The sequence below is a fragment of the Ziziphus jujuba genome, chromosome 11 (genome assembly GCF_031755915.1).
Source record: "Ziziphus jujuba cultivar Dongzao chromosome 11, ASM3175591v1".
Classification (NCBI taxonomy): Eukaryota; Viridiplantae; Streptophyta; class Magnoliopsida; order Rosales; family Rhamnaceae; genus Ziziphus; species Ziziphus jujuba.
The window spans coordinates 3565159-3591561 of record NC_083389.1 but is presented as its reverse complement, the minus strand read 5'-3'; the positions used below and the strand labels follow the sequence as shown (position 1 = coordinate 3591561).

At 34.0% G+C, this 26403-nt stretch overlaps 1 pseudogene; it reads left to right on the top strand.

The window, feature by feature from the left end:
• Positions 1 to 153: 153 nt before the first annotated feature.
• LOC132799933 (protein Ycf2-like) lies at positions 154 to 26400 on the top strand (annotated as a pseudogene).
• Positions 26401 to 26403: the final 3 nt, after the last annotated feature.

Sequence of the window (26403 nt, the reverse complement as noted above, 5' to 3'; positions counted from 1 at the left end):
GGCCGGTGCACATATTGTGTTTTCTGGCTTACGCTTTTGGCAGCTATCTGCCACTGGGTGTATTGGGATCTAGAAATATTTTATGATGAACGTACAGGAAAACCCTCTTTGGATTTGTCCAAAATCTTTGGAATTCATTTATTTCTTTAAGGGATGGCTTGCTTTGGTTTTGGTGCATTTCATGTAACAGGATTGTATGGTCCGGGAATATGGGTATCCAATCCTTATGGACTAACCGTAAAGGTACAATCTGTAAATCTAGCATGGGGTGTGGAAGGTTTTGATCCTTTTTTTCCGGGAGGAATAGCCTCTCATCATATTGTAGCAGGGACCTTGGGCATATTGGCGGGTCTATTCCATCTATACAAAGGATTACGTATGGGAAATATTGAAACCATCCTTTCTAGTAGTATCACTGCTATCTTTTTTGCAGCTTTTGTTGTTGTTGGAACTCTGTGGTATGGTTCAGCGACTACCTCAATACAATTGTTTGGTCCCTTTTGTTATCAAGGATACTTTCAATAAGAAATATATCGACAAGTTGGTGCTGGGCTAGCCAAAAATCAAAGTTTATCCGAAGCTTGGCCTAAAATTCCTAAAAAATTAGCTTTTTATGATTACATCGGCAATAATCCAACAAAAGGGGATGAAATTGCTATTGGGTGGTTAGGACACCCTATTTATAGAGATAAAGAGGGTCGTGAACTTTTTGTACGTTGTATGCCTACTTTTTTTGAAACATTTTCGGTTATTTTGGTAGATGGAGATAGAATTGTTAGAGCCTATGTTTCTTTTAGGAGGGTAGAATCGAAATACAGTGTCAAGCAAGTAGGTGTAACTATTGAGTTCTATGGCGGCAAACTCAATGGAGCTAGTTATAGTGATCCCGCTACTGTGAAAAAATATGCTAAATGTGCTCAGTTGGGTAAAATATTTGAATTAGATCGTGCTACTTTGAAATATGACGGTGTTTTTCGTAGCAGTCCGAGGGGTTGGTTTACTTTTTGACATGCTTCATTTGCTTTGCTCTTTTTCTTTTGCCACATTTGGCATGGTGCTAGAACCTTGTTCGGAGATGTTTTTGCTGGTATTGACCCCGATTTGGATGCTCAAGTAGAATTTGGAGCATTCCAAAAACTTGGTGTTTTGGTAGAACTAGTATTTTGGTGTTTCTGTTTGAGCCATACTTGATTAAATTCTCATATACGATTCTTTGGGGGGGGGGGGGTGTCTGCTCTGTTCACCTATCCCAATAAAATCTGTGATTGGTTTGAAGAACGTCCTAAGATTAAGGCAATTGCAGATGATATAACTAGTATAAATGTTCTTCCTCATGTCAACATTTTTTATTGTCTAAGTAGAATTACACTTTTTATTACCGTCCGACCGTTACGGATGCCTTTGCTTCTATTCAATATATAATGACTGAAGCTAACATTGGTTGGTTAAATCGATCAGTTCATTGATGGTCGGCTAGTGTGATGGTCCTCATGATGATCCCACACGTATTTCGTGTGTATCTCACCGGCGGCTTTAAAAAGCCCCATGAATTTACTTGGGTTACAGGTGTGATTTTGGGTGTATTGACCGCGTCTTTTAGTGTAACTGGTTATTCCTTACCTTGGGACCAAATTGGTTATTGGGTAGTAAAAATTCTAACAGGTGTGCTAGAAGCTATTCCTATAATAGGATCACCTTTGGTAGAGTTATTATGCTGAAGTGCTAGTGTGGGACAATCCACTTTGACTCGGTTTTATAGTTTACACACTTTTGTATTACCTCTTCTTACTGCTGTATTCATGTTAATGCACTTCCTCATGATATGTAAGCAAGGGATTTTTGGCCCTTTATAATATAATGTAATGTAATTTATAATGTAAATAATATAAAAATTATATTATATTATAGCTATTTTAAATCAATCATTTATCAATTAGGGTAGGACCAGTAGTATTTCATTGCTGCAAATATGTCTTATTTAAACAAATAAGACATGTGCTTGGATATTTCTCTTCAACTCCGTAAAGATGTAATAATGTATTATTTTAATTTTTTTGACACTCATAGTTGAAGTGAATTTTTCGAAGATAAAATGGATTATGGGAGTGTGCGACTTGAACTATTGATTGGGCCATGCAGAATATAAGCCCTATACAGAGGTATAGGCTGGTTTGTTTGAAGAGAATCTTTTCTACGATCAGACTCGATCATGTCTTGTATGAATAGGCTCCGTGAGGTCCAGTAGAAAGAATAAGTGGAGTGATGTGACATAATCCCGAAGTATGGAAATGTATTCATTTCCTTTGCATTGACTCGATTTATTATACTATCGGAGTGAAACAAGGGATCTAAAGAAGAATAAGAAGAATAGGGGCTAAACTAGATTGGTAACAAGTAAATCCTTTGTATGTAAAAAGTTTTAATATTCTTGGGGATAAAATCCAATTGCAAGATCTTAGACGACCCAAAAAGCACTTGATCATGATTTGTAAGCTCACTTGGGTTTTGAACATTTATCTCTAAGAACTGAATTCCTTATAATGGATGGTTGTTGAAACTCTAAAAAAGGAAATTTGGTAAATTTTTTCTTACTCCTACATAGAATCGTTCATATAGGTGTGGATACAATATCAAATTTTTTTATTTTTTATATGGATCTATTTGGTTTGTTTGATTCTAGCTCGAGCCGGATGATTAAAAATTATCATGTCCAGTTCTTTTGGGGGATGGATCTAGAATAATTTATCTATCCTAATAACAAAAAAAAAAAAAAAAAGAAACTTACTTGAACGATCTATGCCAAAATGTTTCATTTTCATAAGGTCTTCTTCACTGTTATTCAAAAGGTCTAATAATGTATATATATTGGACCTTTTAAGGCAATTGTAGATCTTCGGGTGCAATTCTAATTGGTCAATAAAAATAGATTTCAATGCTATTACGCTTTGATTTTTATGTGGTTTAGCCAATCTATCATGAAAAGTAAAAGGGGCAAAGTAACTTTGTGTTGGTTTTTTTCTAAATCAAATTTTTCTTCTTCTGCATATAAAAAGGAATAAATAAATCAATCAAATTTCGGGAAGCCTCATGAAGTGCTTCCTTAGGAGTTAAACTTCCATTTTGTCCATATTTCAAGAAAAATTATCTCTTGTTTTTCATTCCCATTTGCATAAGAATGAATACTGTGATTGGCATTTCGAACAGGCATGAATACAGCATCTATAGGATAACCTCCATCTTGAAAGTTATTTGGCATTTTTATATGATACCCGTGATGCCTTTCAAGTTGTAATTCAATACACAAATTAATTGGTTCCATTAAGTTCGCTATAGCTTGTGTATTATCAACGATTTCCACCGAAGGTGGTGAGATGATGTCTTGAGTAGTTACATATCAGGGACCTTTGACACAAATAGACGCATCATGAGTTCCAGAAAGGTTACGTCTCTATACAATTTCTTTCAACTCACTAAAATTTCATGTACAGATTCTTGAATACCCACTATGGCATTCAAGAATCTGTATATACCTTGATCCACTACTATTTGAATAGCATTTCCCACTGTGGTTTGAGCGGCAAATGGTGACCCTTGTCTTGTACCCCTGAATATACAAGTACCGGTAGAAGACCATGAATTACTCGATCCCTTACATCCGTAATAGTCACAATAGAATTGTTGACACTTGCTTGAACATGAATAACTCCCTTCCGTATTCTACGCTCATTTTTACGTGAACCAATATGTCTATGCTTATGTGAGCCAGTTCTTGTTATAGGTTTTTCCATATTTTATCATCTCATAAACAGAAGTCAGAGATATATGGATATATCCATTTCATGTCAAAATGGATCCTTTATTTTTATTTCTGTATTTATACAACGGTTCCTTTAGACTTATAGAGTCCCTTTTTGTTTAGAAAGATTATCATTGTCTTTGTCTATGTCTCGGGTTGGAACAAATTACTATAATTCATCCCCGTCTATCGATCAATCGACATTTTTCATAAATTTTATGTGTAAAGGCTATTATTTTCATATTTATCATTCCTTAACTTAATTATAACTTTCTTTTTTAGAAGAAAATAAGTTGCTTCAAATTTTTAACATCGAATTGTATACCCCAAAAATGAATGTTGAAATTGAAAAAAACCATCTAATCATTGGAATCTTTTTTCGGAGTCTATAAACTATACGTCTGCTGGTTGAATCAAAACGACTTGCTTCATTTTTGCTTTGATTTCCTCATCGTATACGTATAAAAAACCTACTTATAATCATTTTTGAAACATAATCTAGAATTAGATTTTCATTATCTAAATGAATTCAGACAATACCATTGGGCAGTTATGCAGTAATTCAACCTTCATGAATCTTTTTTTTTTCTTTCATTTTAGGTCAAACTCCTTGAGGTATAAACTAATACGGGAGGGGTGATATTAGAAAACCACCCTCTCTTTTCTTTTGTTTTTTTTTTTTTCACAAATATGAAAGTTCTGCATGTAATTCACATATGAAAAGGATTACCATATATAACATAAAAGTTCTCCACCAATTTCTTTTAATTGAGCCCTTTGCCGTAATTATATGAAAAAATCACAATCCCCATTCCCCTTATAATTCTAGGAATTCGTTGATAGTTAGAATATATTCGTAGACCGGGTCGACTAATCCATTTTAAATTTAAAACAGCTTTATATGGTCCTTTCCTGTTCCTTCTATGTCGTAAGGTTAAAACCAAAAAATCTTTGCTATTTTCTTGATGTTCCAGCATGTTTTCAATAAAATCTTCGCGTAAAAGGATTTTAACAATGTTTTCAATAATTTCAGTAGATGGTATTCGAACTGTTCTTTTTTTATTCATGTCAGCATTTCATATAGAGGTTATTATGTTAACAATAGTGTCTTTATTCGTGATAAACTCAGATTATTGTTGTACTTGAATTTTGATATAATCAAAATGCTCTTTTTCAATTTTTCTTTATTTTTTACTTATGAATTCTTAAAGGCATATACGTGAGACACAACCAATCTACTACTAATAATAAATCTCAATTTACTAAATAATCTTAATCAATTTCAGTTAAATACTCAGTTAAATATTAGAACTATATTAATTATATTAATTATGTCATAGTGAAATTATAATACTTCGGGTGCTAATGAAACTATTTTAGTGAAATTTAACTGTCTTAATTCCTAGCGATCGAACCAAAAATTCAGGTTCCTTTTGGATTTCCTTCTTGTTCAATTACACCCACAACATTTTCATCATATCATATGATCATATTGTTCTCAAGTTTAAGTTCTTTACGAGTATGTACAATTACAGCTCTGATCACTTTTGATCGTTCTAGAGGTGTATTTGGTACTGATTCCTTGATTACAACAATAATAACATCACCAATATGAGCATATCGTTGATTACTAGCTTTTGTGATTCGAATACACATTAATTCTCGAGCTTCGCTGTTATCCGCTACATTCAAATCACTTTTGGAAGTAAAAAAAAAAATGTTGTTTGTTCAAAACAAGAAAGGAAACCTGCAATTGTTTTTTTTTTCTTCATCCAATAAGCCTTTTCTTTTGGTTCTATGTTCGTATACCGAAATAATGAATTGACTTCGTATGCTGCTAGTGAAATAGCCTTTCTGGCTATATTTTCTGCTACTCTGCTCATTTCATAAAGTATTCTACCGGGTTTGACGATAGCTACCCAATATTCGAGAGATCCTTTCCTCAAACCTGTACGGGTTTCTGTAGGTCTTATTGTAACCGGTTTGTCTAGAAATATACATACCCATACTTTCCCACCATGCTGGACATTTCGTGTCATTGCTCACTGACTGGCTTCAATTTGTCGAGATGTGATCCAAGCGGGTTCAAGCACTGGAAGAGCATATCTATCGAAGCAAATATGATTACCTTGATAAGATATTCCTTTCATTCTTCCTCTATGATGTTTACGGAATCTCGTTCTTTTGGGTTATAGTTGATGGTTGTTTATTAATTCCATCTCTTCTACAGAACTGGACAAGAGAGTTTCTTCTCATACAGCTCCTCGCGATTGAAACGATTAAAAAACAATATCTATGTATTTAATGAATAATATACTGAAAAAATATATTGATTCATGAGATTTTTTGAAACTTCATCTAATCTATTAGAAATTTGTATATCTTGTTTTGATATCTAACTAAACATGGATTCGATTTATGGAGAATTTTTACTTAGAGATACATTAAAAGATAATAGTATAGATAAAGTAATTTTGTTATAAGGTTATAATGAACCTTTATTTTTTTTTTTTGCTTTTTATTATCATATCAGATCAGCAAAAATTTAAAAATCCAATAAAATCAAAATTTTCGTAGGCGGATATTTACTCTTTCAATATTCAGTTGAAGGATTAGTCTATGACATGACCTTTCAAAATAAATGAATTGGTTTCTGGTTCATTCCGCCATCCTACCCAATGAATCATTATGATTCATTTTCGTATAATCTTATGTATTCACAGGTTCTATCATTCCCATCACTTCTCGATTAATGGTTAGGTCTGACTTCTACAACGGAGCCCCTAACGAAATTTGATTTGTTCTTGAGTCAATCCTCTCAGTATTTATTAGCTCGAGACTCTTGATTCTTTTTCTATGAACAATTAGTATTAATGGTTTATTACATTCCTCGTTATGAGATGAATCATAGACCTTACATATTGTACGCATATATCATTGATATTTTTGTTTTTTCGCTCTTTCTCTCATCCTTCCATTTATTCACATATTTTTTTCTTTCTTTACAACTCATACTCAAATTAGTTTTTTCTTTTCCATTGTTTGTTTATGCAAAAAAGATTTCAGTTGCTACATTGATATGACCAATATATCGTATCTCGACTAGTTTTTTTTATCTAGATAACGCGAAACGATAAGCTTGTTATTAGTTCTATAATAGTTATTAGTTCACGATGAGCTGATTGTGACTTGAATCAAATTGATTTGTTTTTGAATTTCTGTACATGAAATTCCCTCGACAATATAAGATATTTTCATAATTTTTTGTACATAATTCTTGATACAGTTTTGTATTTTTTGATCTTCTTGTAGATCCTCCAAATAATCTTTTGGTTGTGTAAACCAAAGAGAATTATGACATTGGGTTTATGCCAAGTTTGAAACCAAGTGGATTTATTTTTTGTCCCATAATCCCCCGCTACTATACATATCATGACATGTCATATCGTTGTACCTTTTTTTTTCATTCATTCATGTTTTTTAAGCATAATATGGCATATTTTATTTGTATTTTTATTATAAAAAATATTTGTCATTTAACCTTAAAATTCTTCAAAGACATCTTTGTTTTTTAAATAGTCTATATAATAATGTACAGCTATATGTTTCAGTACAATAGTTATATAACAAGTGGGTCTTTTTATTGGATACCTCATCCCTGATCTTAAGGTTTTAATTTTTTCACAATAATGCCTTCCTTGACTTCCACTTTACTAATTTTTAACATTGCTTTGGTGAAATCTCTATTATGATTAGTATTTGGTGCTGTAGAAGAAACCAATTTTAAAATGGGAGAACATGCTTGATAAGGCATGACTTCGAGTATTAGAAGTGTTTCTTCATAAGAACACCCACGAGTCTGATCAATTAGTCTTTGCACTTTATGAGAGGTAGGGATCCGTATCAGGCTGGGATGCCGCTGTTAGTGTGGTACCTCTAGGGCTGGCTAGTCTTGACCCCTAAGGAGAGCTAAACGAATGCTCTTTGAATTGGTACCTAAACCCTAGTTAGTTTCTACCACCTATACTGCTTCCCCTGCTGATAGGTGATCAACGTAGACTAGTGTGTTTGCTATTGTCTTTGCCATAGTAGCGCCTCTGCTAGTTTGTTTGGATGCCCCAACATGTGCTTCAATTGGTGTATACAAGATTCATTTCAATTGGAAAAGACTCATAATGAAATTGAAATTGCTCAAACCCCATGCCAACATTTTATTCAATGTTTGGCCATCCAGCAAATGCTCGTTCTGTTGTCATGCATAATAGGAAGCCTTTCTCTAATCTAATAGGGTGGATTCATTGGAAAGAAGATAGAACGGACTGGATCAAACAAAGAAAAAAAAAGAAATCGTCAAATTATGCACTAACTTGATGGAATGCATATATGAGGAACCATGACATTTTTGGGTTGTCACAAAAAAAGTTGAAAACTATAATTCGCAAGGAATTCCGTCCCATTGGGTTTGAGGAGGACCAGTGGATTCGATGGCAGTGCGCTAGGGAAAAGGCCAAGCTGTACAAGAATACCCGCATTAAAGTACCAAGTTCCACAAGCAAGCTATTATTCTGGTGATCTCCATTGAGGAGCATCAAACCCTAATGAAAGATCTCTCCTCATTAGCAATAGGTAATAAATTTAAAGCCACAAGAAGGGATTTCCCACTGAACGATAGGACTGTGAGTTCTTCCAGTTGGCATTCATTAGGGTAGGAGCATCTGGTTGATCTGCAACAAAATAGTTGTTTAGCGAATGACTCAACCTATGCATTCGGTATTTACACACTTTGAGATGTAAATCACGTAAAGATCGCATCGAAAACTTACAACTCCCTCAATAAAAAATCCTTCAATTCTCAAATCAAAAGAGAATAGAATAAATCATACTTTCATACAATATCTTAATTGAATTATATGTAAGGATCAATAAATTCAATTTAATTCTATATCGACACATATTAAAATTATAGCAACAATCTATATATTTTATAGATATTTATACTGGAGTGATGAACGACCAATATCAATACTAGTATTTATTAGGGTCGAATACAAATGGGCATGGCCAAGTGGTAAGGCAACGAGCTTTGGTCCCGCTATATGGAGGTTCGAATCCCTTTGTCCCAGAGCATGCCCAACCCATTATAGCATTATAATATGTATAATGCTATATATCAGAATAAAGATTGCCTTTTAAAATAAAACACCTTTTTGTTTAAGAGTATAAAATTGGATTGGAAAATTTTTATTGGTATTCTTAATAATTCTTCTCTTAATCATATCTTTTTCACAAAATGAATCGTGTTCAAATAACATGCATATATAATTGGATCCATTTGTGATCCACAAATGTTAAATATTTAACAGAAAATATCTATAATTCCTTTCAGTAACAATTTTTTAGTCTATATGTATAGGGTTCCCATATTATTGTTATTTCGATTCCAATTTTAGAAATTAGTAGAAAAAACAACAATTTTACCTTACACCAGTCTTTATCCACTAGTTCACTCAAAAAATAAATTGGATCTTTTAGCTATCTAGTTTTTTAATCATTGATGGTTTAATACAAATATGGATTTCTCTTAGGATGCTAAAATGTGGTCCTTACTTTAAAATGTTATTAAAATAATGATCTTGAGTCTGGAAATCTTTCAATCACCAAAATCTTTTTGATGATTTCTTATAAGTTCGTAGTACTCGAAGAAGTGTGAAGTTGTTAAATTTATCCTATCACTATCAACTTACTTGAAGGTGCAGATTCAAAAAGAAATTTTTTATTTTATTCGTGGTATTTATATTTTATTATATTAAATAAATAAAATATATGTTAAAGTAAATATATGTATTGGGTGTTGGGGATTAAATTGAATTCGTTCTAAGACTTCGTCAGAACCTAGCCATTTATATTTCATATAGAAAGAAAAAGTATAGATTACTATGTACCGACCGAACCAATGACTATTCATGATTCCATAACTAAATAAATTACATACTGGTTCCAAACTAAAGGAAAGTTATGGTAAAACTTTGTTTAAAACGATGTGGTAGAAATCAACGTGCGACTTGAAGGATATGATCTGTTGTGGAGTCTTACATCCACCATTTTTTATTATACAGGAATTATAGAGGAATGAAAGTGCTCTTGACTCAACATCGTTTTTTCTATTTCAATAAAACTCTCATTTTTTTTTTTTGGTGATGTAAATCGTACATGATGGAGCTCGAGTAAAAGGTATTGATTCCTTTCTCGAAGGCAAGAATCTAGGGAAAGTATTAATCAATAAATTGGGATAACTTTGTAAATATATCTGTAAATATATTTTCCATATATAAATCAAAAGCAGACAATTCAAGCAAGTTTCAAATTCAAAAGTCAAATTTTTTGGAATTGGTAAAACTTTTTTGATTAAATCAAATGTATTACACAAGAATCACTCAGTCGTATGATTCTTTGATAGAAAGAAATCACAAAACAAGGGTATGTTGCTGCCATTTTGAAACGAGTCAAAATCATCGAAGTAATGTCTAAACCCAATGATTCAAGGCAAAGATAAAGGTTCATGGAACAAGGAAATACCATTGTCGATTGTCTCAACAACTAGATCAGAGTGCAGAATCAAAAGAGGTTCTTAAAGAGACAGAAAAAAGGGGGGTAAGAGACCAATAAATAAATGAAATGCTTAAAAGGTTTCCTTAAGTTATTTGAGAGTTATCCAACTTGAGTTATGAGGGTGCAAATTGTAAATACGAATAAATTTTTTTGGTGGGGGACAGTATAAGTATTTAAATCATAGTCTAGTTGATTTGATGATTTCATGGATATATTTGACCTTATCATTCTATACATGCATAAAATTTCCAATTTTCTTGAGCCGTACGGGGAGAAGACTTCTTATATGTTTCTAGGGGGGTATTGTTCATCTATCCTAGTGAGCCATTTATCAAATCGTCGCAATTGATGTTCGATCCAAAAGAGAAGGAAGAGATCTTCAGAAAGTGGGTTTTTATGACCCGATAAAGAATCAAGCCTATTTAAACGTTCCTGCTATTCTATATTTCCTTGAAAAAGGCGCTCATGCTATAGGAACTGGTCATGATATTTTAAAGAAAGCGGGGGTTTTTACGGAACTTACCCTTAATTACCAAACGATAGTCAATTAATGAAAAATAATGAAATATATCAAAATGAAATATATAAGAAATATATAAATAAAGAAGGTGGAGATCACTTGTAGAGAGCTTTGTATAGTCTTTTCTCTACTGTTCTCTTTTAATTCGTTATTCCTACTTTCGATTTTGGGTATTACCATTAATGGTAATGGGGGTAGTTGGATTTCTATGAACAAATAAAAAAGGGAGATTAAGCATTTTTGTTTTACTTATATTGATTGATTGATGAAATTCGAGCTTTTTTCTACTTCTTTTTTTTTTCTTCATTACTTTTTTCTTATGTCTACATCCCTTATTTGAATTCTTGGTGTGGCAGAAAAAAAGAAATTGGAAAATCAATTTCAACTTAGGTCGAGTGAATAAATGGACAGAGCCTAACTGCGGCCCCAGTTATAGAGAAACAAAGAGTAACGAGCTTTTGGTCTTCATTTTTGAATGGTTGTCCAAATGATTACCCAAACTAGTTAGACGTTAAAAATATATTAGTGCTTGACATGGGAAAGGCTTTCCCATGAGAGATTATCCATTTTTTATGAGTCCTACCTATTAGGTATTCTCCATTATGAGGTGGAGATAAATGTGTAGAAAAAGGTAGCATATTGATAAAAAGGTTTTTTTTTTTTTCAAAATCAAAAAAGTGATTGGATTGCAAAAATAAAGGATTTTTCCGAGGTATCTTAGACTGAACATAAACCACTTAGATGAAAAAAGAGAGGATAAAGAGTCTACTGATGGTCTTACCTTTTTCCGTGGTATCTATATTTTTCGTACTATAATACCTTATTTTGACTATCTCATACTATGTATCATTTGATAACCCAATAAACCCTTTATCTTCGGTTCAAATCGAATTTCAAATGAAAGAATTTCAAGGATATTTCAAACTAGATAGATCTTAGCAACACGATCTCCTATATCCACTTATCTTTCGGGAGTATATTTATGCATTTGCTCATGATCATGGTTTAAATGGACCGAGTTTGCTGGAAAATGTATGATACGAACCTAGGACGACCTGCTCCTAAACCCGTATTATATTAGCCCGGATCTCAATTAAGTTCAAGTTCTAATGGAATGAACCTCAACCCCTAACCAACCTGTGGTTAAAAAACTTGGTATAATGTAGATGCCACAATAGGGGATGGAAAACCTATTGGTAAGTCAAGCTAAAACAACCAATTCTCTAATGGTGTTTTAGGTGTCTTAAAGAACAAAGAGATAATTAATCTCACAAGTATTTTCTCAATCAAATCAAAGTTGTATTCTTATTGATAACTAAGCCTTTAAATAGGCTTTGAAAAGACAACTTAAAAACCCTAGAACATAAAGAAAACCAACCACCACACATAAAAGAAACCTAGTTGGCCGAAACTATACTTCCTTTCCTAATCTAAGTTTGATTAATTAATTCCTTTATATTAAATTAGGAATTAATTAATTTACAATGGAAAGAATAAAATAAAAACCTAAAAGCCAAAAAGTAATGGTAGTTTCCTAAAACAAAAAGGAAAAACAAATTAGGAAACTAAAAATGCTAGCTTTTTGATCAAGTTGACTTTGATCAATCTTTGACCTCTTTGAGCTCCAAATCAGCTTCTAGATGCTTTTTAGGATGCCAAATAAGCTGAATATGAAGTCCCACACGTTGCCCATGTTTGGAAAAATAAGAAAAGGCTAATATAGTAAAATATAGTAAAGCCAGCAAGCAATACAGTAAATTTGGCCAAATTGTTGATGCTGTCCGTACAAGCCGTTTTTGATTGCATTTGAGGCTGCTTTAACTTGATTCCATGACCTCGTAGGCATATGTATTGAACCCATAAAGCATTGGAACCATTTCATGCTTCTCGGACTGAAAAAATGTGCAAAAACCATCACCCGGGTCCGTACCAGTCTCCAGCGCTTGTATCAGCAAAACAGGTCTTGGTTCTTTGGTCATGATCATTCCTTCTTGATTATGATTTATCCTTTGAATAAGCACAGCAAGGTTATCCCTGAACTTCTTGGCTTGTGCTCTAGCGATTGGTCCCACCTTCATCCGTAACAGATTGGCACCCCAGTGGGTTGTCGGTTGTACGGGTTCGGGCGGATTCGCATCAATGTAGGTTATTACAATAAATCTAGTTTACTAATTGTAAAATGTTTAATTACTCAAATGTATCACCATAATCATTTAATTATTTCCGCTAATGAGTCTGACCAAAATAAATGTTTTGGATACGATAAGAATTTGTATTCTCAAATGATATCCAAGGGATTTGCAGTCATTATGGAAATTCCATTTTCCTTACGATTCCTACGATTAGTATCTTCGAGGCTAGAAATCGTAAAATATTCTAATTTACGATCAATTCATTCAATATTTCCATTTTTAGAGGGCAAATTCCCACATTTAAATTATGTATCAAATGTACGAATACCCCATTCATCTGGAAATCTTGATTCAAACCCTTCGCTATTGGATGAAAGATGCCCCTTCTTTGCATTTATTACTACTTTTTCTTCACGATATTATAATTGGAATAGTTTTATTACTCCAAAAAAATCTTTTTTCTTTTTTTTTTTTGAAAAATAATTCAAGATTTTTCTTGTTCCTATATAATTCTCATGTTTATGAATACGAATCCGTCTTACTTTTTCTCCATAGCTGATCTTCTCATTTATGATTAACATCTTCTGGCGTATTTTTTGAGCGAATTCATTTCCACAGAAAAATAACACATCCCGTACAAGAAGTCTTTTCCAATGATTTTCCAGCAGTTTTATGGTTCTTCATGGAGCCTTTCATGCATTATGTTAGATATCAAGGAAAATCTAGTTTGGTTTCAAAAGATACTCCTCTTCTGGTGAATAAATGGAAATATTTTCTTATCCTTTTATGGAAATGTCATTTTTATGTGTGGGCTGATGCGAATCCACCTGAGACTGTTCGCCCGACAACCCGCTTGGGTGCTGACCCAATACAAATGAAGGTGGGACTGATCACTAGGGCCCAAGCCAAGAAGTTCAAGGAAAATCTTGCTGTCTTCATACAAGGAATAAGTCATAGTCAAGAGGGGTTGGCCACATCTAAAGAACCAAGGCCTGTTTTACTCATACAAGCAATAGAAGCCAAAACAAGGCCGGGTGACGTTTTTGGTGATGATAAGAAGGCCGGGTTGCATGAATTGGAACCCCATCCTTATGGGTTCAATTCATATGGAGGATGAGTCATAGAAACCAGCCAAAGCCGACCAACAAGGTGGTTTGCGCACAAGGAGAAGGAAAGGCCGGATTTGCTGTATTCCTTGCTGGCTTTACTGTATTTTACTGTATTAGCCTTTTCTCATACTTCTAAGCAAGGGCAACGTGAGGAACTTCACAACAAGCTTATTTGGCATCCTACAAAGCATATTGAAGCTGATTTGGAGCTCAAATTGGTCAAATATTGGTCAAAGTTCAATTAGTCAAAAAGCTAGTATTATAGTTTCCTAATTTTATTCTACTTTTTGTTTTAGGAAACTACCATTACTTTTTAGTTTTTATTTATTTATTTTCTGGACAAATAACTTTAGGAAGGTTTTTATTTTATTATTTCCATTGTAAATTAATTAATTCCTAATTCAAAATAAAGGAATTAATTAATCAAATTTAGTTTAGGAAACTTAGTTTGGGACATATTAGAATTCGGTCAAGTTTCCTAATTCCTATAGGAGTCCGATTTTGAATTAAATTTTTAGGGTTTATTTTGTTTCTTTCAAGCCTATTTAAAGGCTTATTTTTCAATAAGAATAAAAACTTTGATTTGATTAAGAAAATACTTGTGAGATTAATTATCTCTTTGTTCTTTGAGAACACCTAAAACACCATTAGAGAATTGGTTGTTTTAGCTTGACTTATCAATAGGTTTTCCATCCCCTATTGTGGCGTCTACATTATACCAAGGTTTCTAACCACAGGTTGGTTAGGGGTTGAGGTCCATTCCATTAGAACTTGAACTTAATTGAGATCCGGGCTAATATAATACGGGTTTAGGAGCAGGTCGTCCTAGTTTCGTATAATTTGGTATCAGAGCTAAATTTTGTTCAGGTTTGATCTATCTTCATTTGCTTTATTTATTTTTTTTTTGTGTTATTCTGCAATTTTAGCATTAGGTTAAGGTTGCATCTGTCCCATACACGTTCAGCATATCTTTAAAAAAAAAAAAAAATTCATTCCTAGTTGAATTAGGTTTCCTAGTTTTATCGTATTTTTGTTTCCTAATTTGTTGGTTGTCTTTTATCATTGTTCTTGATAATTTTCGTTTTTGTTGATTTTCCTTTGCTGTTTTAGTCTTAAATATTTGCATTCATATATTTAAAAAAAAAAAAAAAAGAAGTTTGCGGCAACATTTAAAAAGAAAAAAAAAAAAAACTGCACATTTTGTTTATTTGGAGGTCACGGGTTTGGTGTTTGTTTTGGAGTTGGAATTGCAATTTTGCTAATTATTCTTGCTACTGCAGTTGTTTATGTTCTGTGAGTGAAAAAAATAAAAAAAAAAAGAAGGTAAAGCCGAATAAAAAAAAAAAAAACAAAAAAAAAGAAGAAAAAACAATATTTCTGTTTGTTGGAGTTTGGTTTGTTTGCTGGAATTTTGTTGGAGCTGCTGGTTTTTTTAGTATTTACTCAATATTTGAGTTGCTGGAGAATTGTTTTTGCTGCTGGATATTTGGATTTTGGGTGCTTAAATTATTTGGATTAAAATTAAATAAAGGAATTGATATAAAACTTGAATTACAAAGAACAACAACCAACAACTATTCTATATTTTTGTTCAATTTGATTCTTGTTCGTATTTGAATTTATTTTCCTGGAATTTTATTCTTGAACTCATAATCTACTACCATCTGGTGCAGTTTTCAGAAATTCCAACGTTTTTCCATTATTTTGTGTTTTCTTGTCTAGAAAGCCAAAAAATTAGGATTTGTTGGATTCTTTCGGTATTGCCTACTTTTTGCTACTGTTTTGTTGATAAGTTTAATTAAAACATATTAGTGATCTAATTTCTGTTTTATGGGTGTTTTAATTAGAACTTTGAGACAATTCATTGAGTGGAAAAAGGCAAGAGTGTGTGAGCTTAAAAGAGGGTAAAAAGCCGAAACAAGTGTGCAAACACGAGTGTCGAGTCTTTATTTGAGTGAAACACGTAAGGGAGTGAAATTGGTAAGGTCCTATTTTATTTCTATTGCATTATTATACTAGCATAACAGAATCAAGAATGAGGAGAGGAGATCCACCTTTGAGGATCAATGAGGAGGAGTCCGTAGCATTTCATGGCGATGCTCGAGCTACCGGGAGTGGAGACCAAGTGGACATGAGAGCTGTTTTGGAGTCAATACAGCAGGTTAGTGCTCAAGTTGAGCATGTGAATCAAAGGATGGGAAGGCTAGAAGTTTCCCAAGGAATTCCGAACACAAGAAATAGGCAAGAATTCCATGGAGGACGAGGCCGAGGACGAGGAGGTCGCGAGAGACCGAGAGAGGAATTTGATGAGGAGCCATTCGGTGGAGACTTTAAGGAAGGTATGGATGAAACTTTTGCTGTCCAAGATAGAGCTGGCTGTGGAAGATATAGGAGGGAAGAAACAGATGACAATCTTAGCAATATCAAGATCAACATCCCACCATTCATGGGAAAAACTGACCCCGAAGCATATTCGGAGTGGGAAGAAAAGATGGAGATGATATTTGACCACCATAATTATTCAGAGGCTAAGAAGGTGAAATTGGCAGCAATGGAGTTTGGCCATTATGCACTCCAATGGTGGACCAATGAGCAAAACACCCGAAGAAGAGTTGGTGATGATTTAATTACAACATGGCGACAAATGAAAGGATCCATGAGGAAGCAGTTTGTGCCATCCCATTACCATAGGTTGCTGCATCAAAGGCTTCAATCTTTATCTCAAGGAAGTAGGTCCGTGGAGGATTATTACAAAGAGATGGAGATGTTAATGATGAGGCTGAATATGAATGAGGATAGGGAGGCAACCATGGCAAGATTTCTTGGAGGGTTAAACTGAGACATTGCCAACCAACTTGAATTACAACAATACTTGGAATTAGAGGAGATGTTGCATGTAGCAACTAAGCTTGAGAACCATTTCCAGAGGAGGGGTGTTAGTACACAGTTTGGAGGAGTTTCTAGCAGTGGAAGGACAAGTTCAAGTGGCTGGAAAAACAATTCCAGTTATGAAAACAAGTTGAAGCTGAAATTAGGAGAAGAAACTACCAACCGACCAAGAAGGGAGGTCAAGACCGAATCTATCCAAGCACTTAGAGGTGAGATAAAATCTGATCCTAAACCTCAAAAATCCAGAGAAATAATTTGTTTTAAGTGCCAAGAAAGAGGACAAATAGCCAGCCAATGCCCAAATAGAAGAATCATGGTATTAAAGGGTGATGGTGAGTTGGAATCTGCAAGTGAAGAAAGTGGGGCTGAAACCGAGCAAGAGGAGGATTGTAATGAAGATGAAACATGATACATCTAATGCCGAGTTGAGCTTGGTTTCAAGAAGAGTGATGGAATTTGGTGTAGGTTTATGTTGTTGTACCCTAGAGCACAATCATTCAAGGTGTTAGTCAAGAATGATTGTTGTTGGTTCTTGGTTCTTGGTTCTTGATTTTGTTTTTTTTTTTTTTTTTTTTTGGGTTTGTTTAGGTTTTGTTTCTAGTTTTAATGGAGGTTTAGGATTCTTGAGAAGGTTGTTAGCTTTTGGGAAGAAGAAGAAACCGAAAATGTAGTAGTTGAGAGAGAGAGAGAGCCAAAAATGTTGTTTTTCAAAATCTGTTTTTTGAATTTTTTTTTCTCAACGTTTTTCATTTCAATTTTCATACTTTTAAATACATCAAAAAGACAATAAGGCATGCTGTCATATTGATCAATAAATACAAAAGCATTAAAAGTAACCAACCAAGCCAAACTACCTCAACTAACTCTAATCAATGTGCTGGGCATGCAAGAAACCTTCTTTAATGGGCAGTTCAGCTTGTCTAAGGCATTTGAGTTTGAAAACCACCTCCATTTGACTTGAAAATTGGAGGGAAGCCTCTTTGAATATTAAACTATGTTCTACCCAAAAACCAGATAAAACAAAGTCCATTTACCCATTCAAAAGTAATCAAACCCGAGACAGTTTTGCCCAGTTTTCTGGGCAACAACACTGCACAAGGGTCAGATTGTGTTGGGCTTAAATCAGCCTTCCCAGCTCTAAATTGGGCCATTCTTTTTTTTGCTGCTTCCTCTACATATCTAGTTGATCATATCCAAAATTCAGGTCCAAATACCAAACCTACTTTAAATGGAATCCAAGGAAGTGGACTTATGTTGCTGGAAATACAATTCCAGCAACTAGACAAAAAAGGCCTTAAGCTAGATAATGAGCTTAGGGCATTACAAAAAGGATATTGTTCTTAAACATTACAAGATAAAATAAAATGTATAAACATAAATGATGTTTGGTCTTTGATGTTGCAAAACAAAGAGTGCAAGTGTAACCGAACTACCTTGCACATTGTGGCAAGATCACCACATTTCAACAGAGAGTACTTGCTGTCTACAAAGATGAAGAGCAGATACAAAGAGAAAATATCTTCCACACTCGCTGCGAAATACAAGGTAAAATTTGTAGCATGATTATAGATAGTGGGAGTTGTACTAATGTGATAAGTAATCTTGTAGTTGATAAATTAGGCTTAAAAAACAATTAAACATCCAGAACCTTGTAGATTACAATGGCTTAATGATAGTGGTGAGATGAAAGTAAACAAACAAGCCAAAGTAAAATTTAGTATAGGAAGATATGAGGATGTAGTCTTATGTGATATTGTACCCATGATTGCTGGACATATACTATTAGGTAGGCCATGGAAATTTGACAAATATGCTACTCATTTTGGTCGAGAAAATAGTATTGTTTTCAGGTTTAAAGGGAAGAAGGTCAAGCTGGAACCGTTATCTCCTAAAGAGGTTTACAAAGACCAATTACAAATGCAACAAAGGAGAGAAGCCGAAAAGCTCAAGGAAAAAGCAAGTATGGCACCAACGGCTTCACCATTCTTTCAAGAAGGTAAGATTGAGGTTGTTGACCAAGGTAAGGTTTCTAAGGTTCATATTGAGTGGAAAGATCAAGGGAAAACCGAAAGAGAGGGAAAAGGAAGTGGCAAACCCGCGAGCTTGGAGAAGGAAGAGGAATTCGAAGGTTTGCGCCAATCCAAGGGAAAAAAAGAAAAAGAAAGAAAGGAAAGGTTACGTAGCAATTTTTTATTTGAGTTTAGGGGATATAAATAAGGTTATTAAGTGTAAGAAACCTTTGCTGGTCATGCTTTACAAAGAAAATTATTTTAATGATCAAACTAACTTTAAAGAACTGGAATTGCCAAGTTCAATGATTTCTCTTTTGAAGGAATTTGGAGATGTCTTCCCAAATGAGATTCCAAGTGGACTACCACCTATTCGAGGGATAGAACATCAAATTGACTTTGTTCCAGGGGCTGCCATACCAAATAGACCAGCTTATAGGAGCACTCCCGAAGAAACAAAGGAGCTGCAAAAACAAGTAAGTGATTTGCTTGATAAATGATACATTCGTGAGAGTTTAAGTCCATGTGCTGTTCCTGTTTTGTTGGTACCTAAAAAGGATGGTTCTTGGAGAATGTGTGTTGACTGTAGGGCTATAAACAACATTACCATCAAATATAGACATCCCATTCCTAGATTAGATGATATGCTTGATGAGTTGGATGGTGCTTGCATGTTTACAAAAATTGATCTTAGGAGTAGTTATCACTAAATTAGGATGAAAGAAGGTGATGAATGGAAAACCACATTCAAAACTAAATATGGGCTGTATGAATGGTTAGTTATGCCTTTTGGATTATCCAATGCACCTAGTACTTTCATGAGGCTTATGAATCATGTAATACGTCCATTTATTGGTAAATTTGTGGTTGTTTATTTTGATGACATTCTAATATATAGCCGAAATTTGGATGACCATGCGAATCAAATTAGGCAAGTTTTGCAAGTTCTTAGAAAGGAAAGATTGTTTGCTAACATTAAAAAATGTGAATTTTGCAAAGAAGAGCTTGTGTTTCTAGGTTTTGTAGTAAGTGCTGCAGGAATCAAAGTTGACCAAGCTAAGGTGAAAGCAATTCAAGAGTGGCCGGTTCCTACTTCTATCACCCAAGTGAGGAGCTTTCATGGCTTGGCAAGCTTTTACCGAAGATTTGTCAAGGATTTTAGTACCATAGCAGCACCATTTAATGAAGTTGTCAAGAAGAATGTTGGTTTCAAATGGGGGGAAGTACAAGAAAAATCTTTTAATTTATTAAAAGAAAAATTGTGTAATGCACCTTTGTTAGTTTTGCCAAATTTTTCTAAGACTTTGAAATTGAGTGTGATGCTTCGGGTGTAGGTATTGGAGCTGTTTTAATGCAAGAAGGAAGGCCCATAGCCTACTTTAGTGAAGAAGTGAATGGAGCTGCCCTAAACTACCCGACTTATGACAAGGAGATGTATGCTTTGGTAAGGGCTTTGGAGATGTGGCAGCATTATCTCATGCCAAAGGAGTTTGTGATTCATATGGATCATGAGTCTTTGAAGCAAATCAAGGGTCAAGGAAAGCTTAAGTGAAGGCATGCTAAGTGGATTGAATTTATTGAAACATTTCCATATGTGATCCGCTACAAAAAAGGTAAGGAAAATGTGGTTGCCGATGCATTATCCCGAAGGTATGTGCTATTTTCTACCTTAGATGCTAGATTGCTTGGATTTGAACAATTGAAAGAACTTTATGAGCATGATAGTGACTTTGGAGAAATTTTTAAAACCTGTTTGAAACATGGATTTAATAAATTTTACATATTTGAGGGATATTTGTTTAAGGAAAACAAACTTTGTGTGCCTAATTGTAGTATTAGGGAATTATTGGTTCAGGAAGGACATGGGGGTGGTTGAATGGGTCATTTTGGTGTTTTAAAAACTTTATCTTTGCTGCAAGAACATTTTTATTGGCCTAACATGATGAGAGATGTTGAGAGAATTTGTGAAAGCTATTTGAAGTGCCGAAAAACAAAATCAACATTGAAACCGCATGGATTGTATAAGCCTTTGCCGATCCCTACCTATCCTTGGGTAGATTTGTCTATGGATTTTATTATTGGGTTGCCTAGGTCAAGGACAGGTAAGGATTCAATATTTGTTGTAGTAGATAGGTTTTCTAAGATGGCACAATTTATTGCATGTAACAAAATTGATGATGCATCCAATATTGCTAATTTATTTTTCAAGGAAATTGTGAGATTGCATGGAATGCCAAGAACTATTGTGTCGGATAGGGATGCTAAGTTCTTAAGCTATTTTTGGAAAACATTGTGGGCTAAATTAGCTACTAAGCTTTTATTTTCAACTACTTGTCATCCACAAACTGATGGACAAACCGAAGTAGTAAATAGAACCTTGTCTGCATTGTTGAGAGCATTAATTAGTAGAAATTTAAGGACTTTGGAAGAATGTTTGCCACATGTTGAATTTGCATATAATAGGTCTTTACATTCAGTAACTAAATTTACTCCATTTGAAATTTTTTATGGTTTTAATCCTTTGACTCCATTAGATTTAACACCTTTGCCTTTAAGTGAGCGTGCTAATCTAGATGGAAAACAAAAACCTGATTTTGTAAAGCAGATTCATGAGAAGACACGAGCAAACATTGAGAGGAGGATTGAGCAATATGCAAGGGTGGCTAATCAAGGCCGAAAATCAATGGTGTTTGAACCTGGAGATTGGGTGTGGCTGCATTTAAGGAAAGAAAGATTCCCCGAACAAAGGAAATCAAAACTCATGCCGAGGGGTGATGGACCTTTTCAAGTTTTGGAGAGAATAAACGACAATGCCTACAAACTTGATCTACCGGGTGAGTATAGTGTTAGTGCCACCTTTAATGTTGCAAATTTATCTCCTTTTGTTGCAGGTGATGACTTCGATTTGAGGACAAATCCTTTTCAAGAGGAGGGGAATGATGCGAATCCACCTGAGACTGTTCGCCCGACAACCCACTTAGGTGCTGACCCAATACAAATGAAGGTGGGACCAATCACTAGGACCCAAGCCAAGAAGTTCAAGGACAATCTTGCTGTCTTCATACAAGAATAAGTCATAGTCAAGAGGGGTTGGCCACATCTAAAGAACCAAGGTCTGTTTTACTCATACAAGCAATAGAAGCTAAAATAAGGCCGGGTGCGAAACATAATCAACTTGAATTTTGGATAGCTATTTGAAATCTTAGTGAAATACTGGATTTGTTATTTCATGTTTGCTTTCATGAAAAAATACCAATTGAAGCGGAGGATTTCTTCAAACAACAAAGAGGTGGGTCAACTATTCAATCAAATGATATTAAGCATGCTTCCCCTTCTCAAGAAACAAGTGGGCTATTTCTTTGCAACATTGTGCTCAATTTCATATGTGGCAATTCCACCAAGATCTCTTCTTTAGTTAAGGGAAGATCCTGCAAGAATTGGATTTTTTGAGGAACATATTGAGAGAGAATTGGATTTGGTTAGACAAAGTGTGGTTGGTAAACAAGGATTGGTTTTTAGCAAGGTACGGAATGTATCGTCAAATATTCAATATGATTCCATAAGATCCAGTTTTGTTTAAGTAATAGATTCTAGCCAATTGAAATGATCTTTTGATCGATCAAGAGATCATTTTGATTCCATTAGTAAGGAGGATTTAGAATATCACACATTGATCAATCAAAGAGAGATTCAACAACTAAAAGAAAGATCGATTATTTGGGATACTTTCTTTCTTCAAATGGAGCAAATAGAGATAGAATTAGACCGATTCCCTAAATGGCTTTCTCGATATTCCTCAATGTCCCGGCTATTCACGGAATGTGACAAGCAGATGGGTAATCATCTACTTCTGAAAGAAATCGAAGAATTTATTGGGAATCCTACAAGATCCATTCATTCTTTTTTCTTTGACAGATGGTCAGAACTTCATCAGGGTTCGAATCCTACTGAGAGCTCCACTAGAGATCATAAATTGTTGAAGAAAGAACAAGATGTTTTTTTTGTCCTTTCCAGGCAATCAGAAAATAAAGAAATAGTTATTATATTCAAGATAATTACGTATTCACAAAATTCCATCTCAATTCATCCTATTTCATCAGATCCGGGATGTGAATGGCTCCGAAGGATGAACTAGATTGTTCCAATACGATTTCATTCTTAAACAAATATCCATTTTTTGATTTATTTCATCTATTCCATGACCGAAATAGGGGGGGATACACATTACACCATGATTTTGAATCAAAAGTTCAAGAAATGGCAAATCTATTCACTCTACCAATAACCGAACCGGATCTGGTGTATTATAAAGGATATGCCTTTTCTATTGATTCCTACAGATTGGATCAAAAATCATTATTGAATGAGGTATTCAACTTTAGGGATGAATCAAAAAAGAAATCTTTATTGGTTTTACCTCCTTTTTTTTATGAAGAAAATGAATCTTTTTATCGAAAGATAAAAAAAAAAAGAGTCTGGACTTCCTACGGGAATGATTTGGAAGATACAAAGCCAAAAATAGTGGTATTTGCTAGCAACAAAATATTGTAGGCAGTCAATCAATATAGATTGATCAGAAATCTGATTCAAATCCAATATAGCACCTACAGGTGCATAAGAAATATATTGAATCGATTCTTTCTAATGAATATATCCAATCACAACTTCGAATATGGAATTCAAAGGGATCAAATATGAAATGACACTTTGAATCATAGAACTATAATGAAATATACGATTAACCAATATTTAACAAATTTGAAAAAGAGTCAAAAGAAATGGTTTTTTATTTCTTGAATGGAGAGATCCATGAATCGGGATCCTAATGCATATAGATACAAATGGTCTAATGGGAGCACGAATTTATAGGAACATTCGAAACATTTCATTTATGAGCAGAAGAGCCATTTTCATTTTCAAGTAGTGTTCGATTGATTACATATTAATCAACATTCGATTGATTGGTCAGAGGTTATCGACAAAAAATATTTGTCTAAGTCACTTCCTTTCTATTTGTCCAAGTTGCTTCTTTTTTTTGTTCAAGTTTCTTATCTTTTTGTCTAACTTACTTCCTTTTTTTCTTTATGAGTTTTGGGAATATCCCCATTCATAGGTCCGAGATCTACATCTATGAATTGAAAGGTCCAAATGATCAACTCTACAATCAGTTGCTAGAGTCAAGAGGCCTTCAAATCGTTCATTTGAAAAAATGGAAACCCTTCTTATTGGATGATCATGATACTTCCCAAAAAGTGAAATTCTTGATCAATGGAGGAACAATATCACCATTTTTGTTCAATAAGAAACCAAAGTGGATGATTGACTCATTCCATACTAGAAATAATTGCAGGAAATCTTTTGATAACATGGATTCCTATTTCTCAATGATATCCCACGATCAAGCCAATTGTCTGAATCCCGTGAAACCATTTCATAGAAATTCATTGATATCTTCTTTTTATAAAGCAAATCGACTTCAATTCTTGAATTATCCACATCACTTATACTTCTGTTGTAACAAAGGATTCCTTTTTTATGTGGAAAAGGCCCGTATCAATAATTATGGTTTTACATATTGACAATTCCTCAATATATTGTTCATTCACAACAAAATATTTTCTTTATGCGGCGGTAAAAAGAAATATGGTTTTTTTTAGAGAGATACTAGTTCACCAATCAAGTTATAGGTGTCTAACATATTCATACCTAACGATTTTCCATAAAATGCTGATGAAAAGTATAACTTGTACAAATCTTTCCATTTTCCAATTTGATCCAATCCATTCATTTGTAAAGCTATTTACTCGATCGTAGATATTGCTGAAACACTTCGAACAGAGGGACAAATAGTCAATTTTGAAAGAACTTATTGTCAACCTCTTTCATATATGAATCTATGTAATTCAGAAGGGAAGAAATTGCATCAGTATCTTAATTTCAATTAAACATGGGTTTGATTCACACTCCATGTTCTGGGAAATATTTATCATCCAAAAAGAGGAAAAAATGGGGTCTTTGTCTAAAGAAATGCTTTAAGAAAGGGCAGATGTATAGAACCTTTCAACGGGATAGTGTTTTTTCAACTCTCTCAAACTGGAATATATTCCAAACATATATGCCATGGTTCCATACTTTGACAGGATACAAATATCTAAATTTGATATTTTTAGATAGTTTTTCAGACCTATTGCCGATACTAAGTAGCAGCCCAAAATTTGTATCCATTTTACATGATATTATGCGTGAATCAGATATATCATGGTGAATTCTTCAGAAAAACTATGTCTTCCATAGTGGAATCTGATAAGTGAGATTTCGAGTGATTGTTTACATATCAACACATCTGAGATCGCCAAACGTTCGAGAGTTCCTCTATTCAATCCTTTTCCTTCTTCTTGTTGCTAGATATCTCATTGGGACACACCTTCTATTTGTTTCTCGAGTCTATAGTGAGTTACAGACGAAGTCCAAAAGGGTCAAATCTTTGATGATTCCATCATACATGATTGAGTTGCAAAAACTTCTGTATATATATCCTACATCTGAACTGAATTCGTTCTAGTTAAATAATCCCTTTCTAATTGCTCTGAAACAATTAAGAGATTCTTTAGAAGAAATACGCGATTCTGCTTCTGGCGGCAACATGCTATGAGGTGGTGGTCCCGCCTATAGGGTCAAATTAATACGTTCTAAGAAGAAATATTTGAATATCAATCTCATCGATATTGTTAATTTCATAATTATCATACAAAATCCTATCAATCGAATCACTTTTTCAAACAATACAAGACATCTAAGTCACACAAGTAAAGAGATCTATTCATTGATAAGAAAAAGAAAAAAATGTGAACGGTGATTGGATTGATGATAAAATAGAAGCTTAGGTCTCGAACAATGATTCGATTGATGATAACGAAAGAGAATTCTTGGTTCAGTTCTCCACCTTAATGACAGAAAAAAGGATTGATAAAATTCTATTGAGTTTAACTCATGGTGATCACTTATCAAAGAATGACTCTGGTTATCAAATGATTGAACAACCGGAAGCAATTTACTTACAATGCGTAGTTGACATCCATAAAAAGTATCTAATGAGTTATGAGTTTAATACATCCTATTTAGCAGAAAGACGGATATTCCTTGCTCATTATTAGACAATCACTTATTCACAAACCTCATGTCGGGCTAATAGTTTTCATTTCCCATCTCATGGAAAACCTTATCCCTCTCTTGGAGTCTTTTAATGATAGGTTCTATAGGAACTGGATGATCCTATTTGGTCAAATACCTAGTATTTCTGAACAAGTTCCTGGATAAAAAAAGATTTTCTTATTGATGA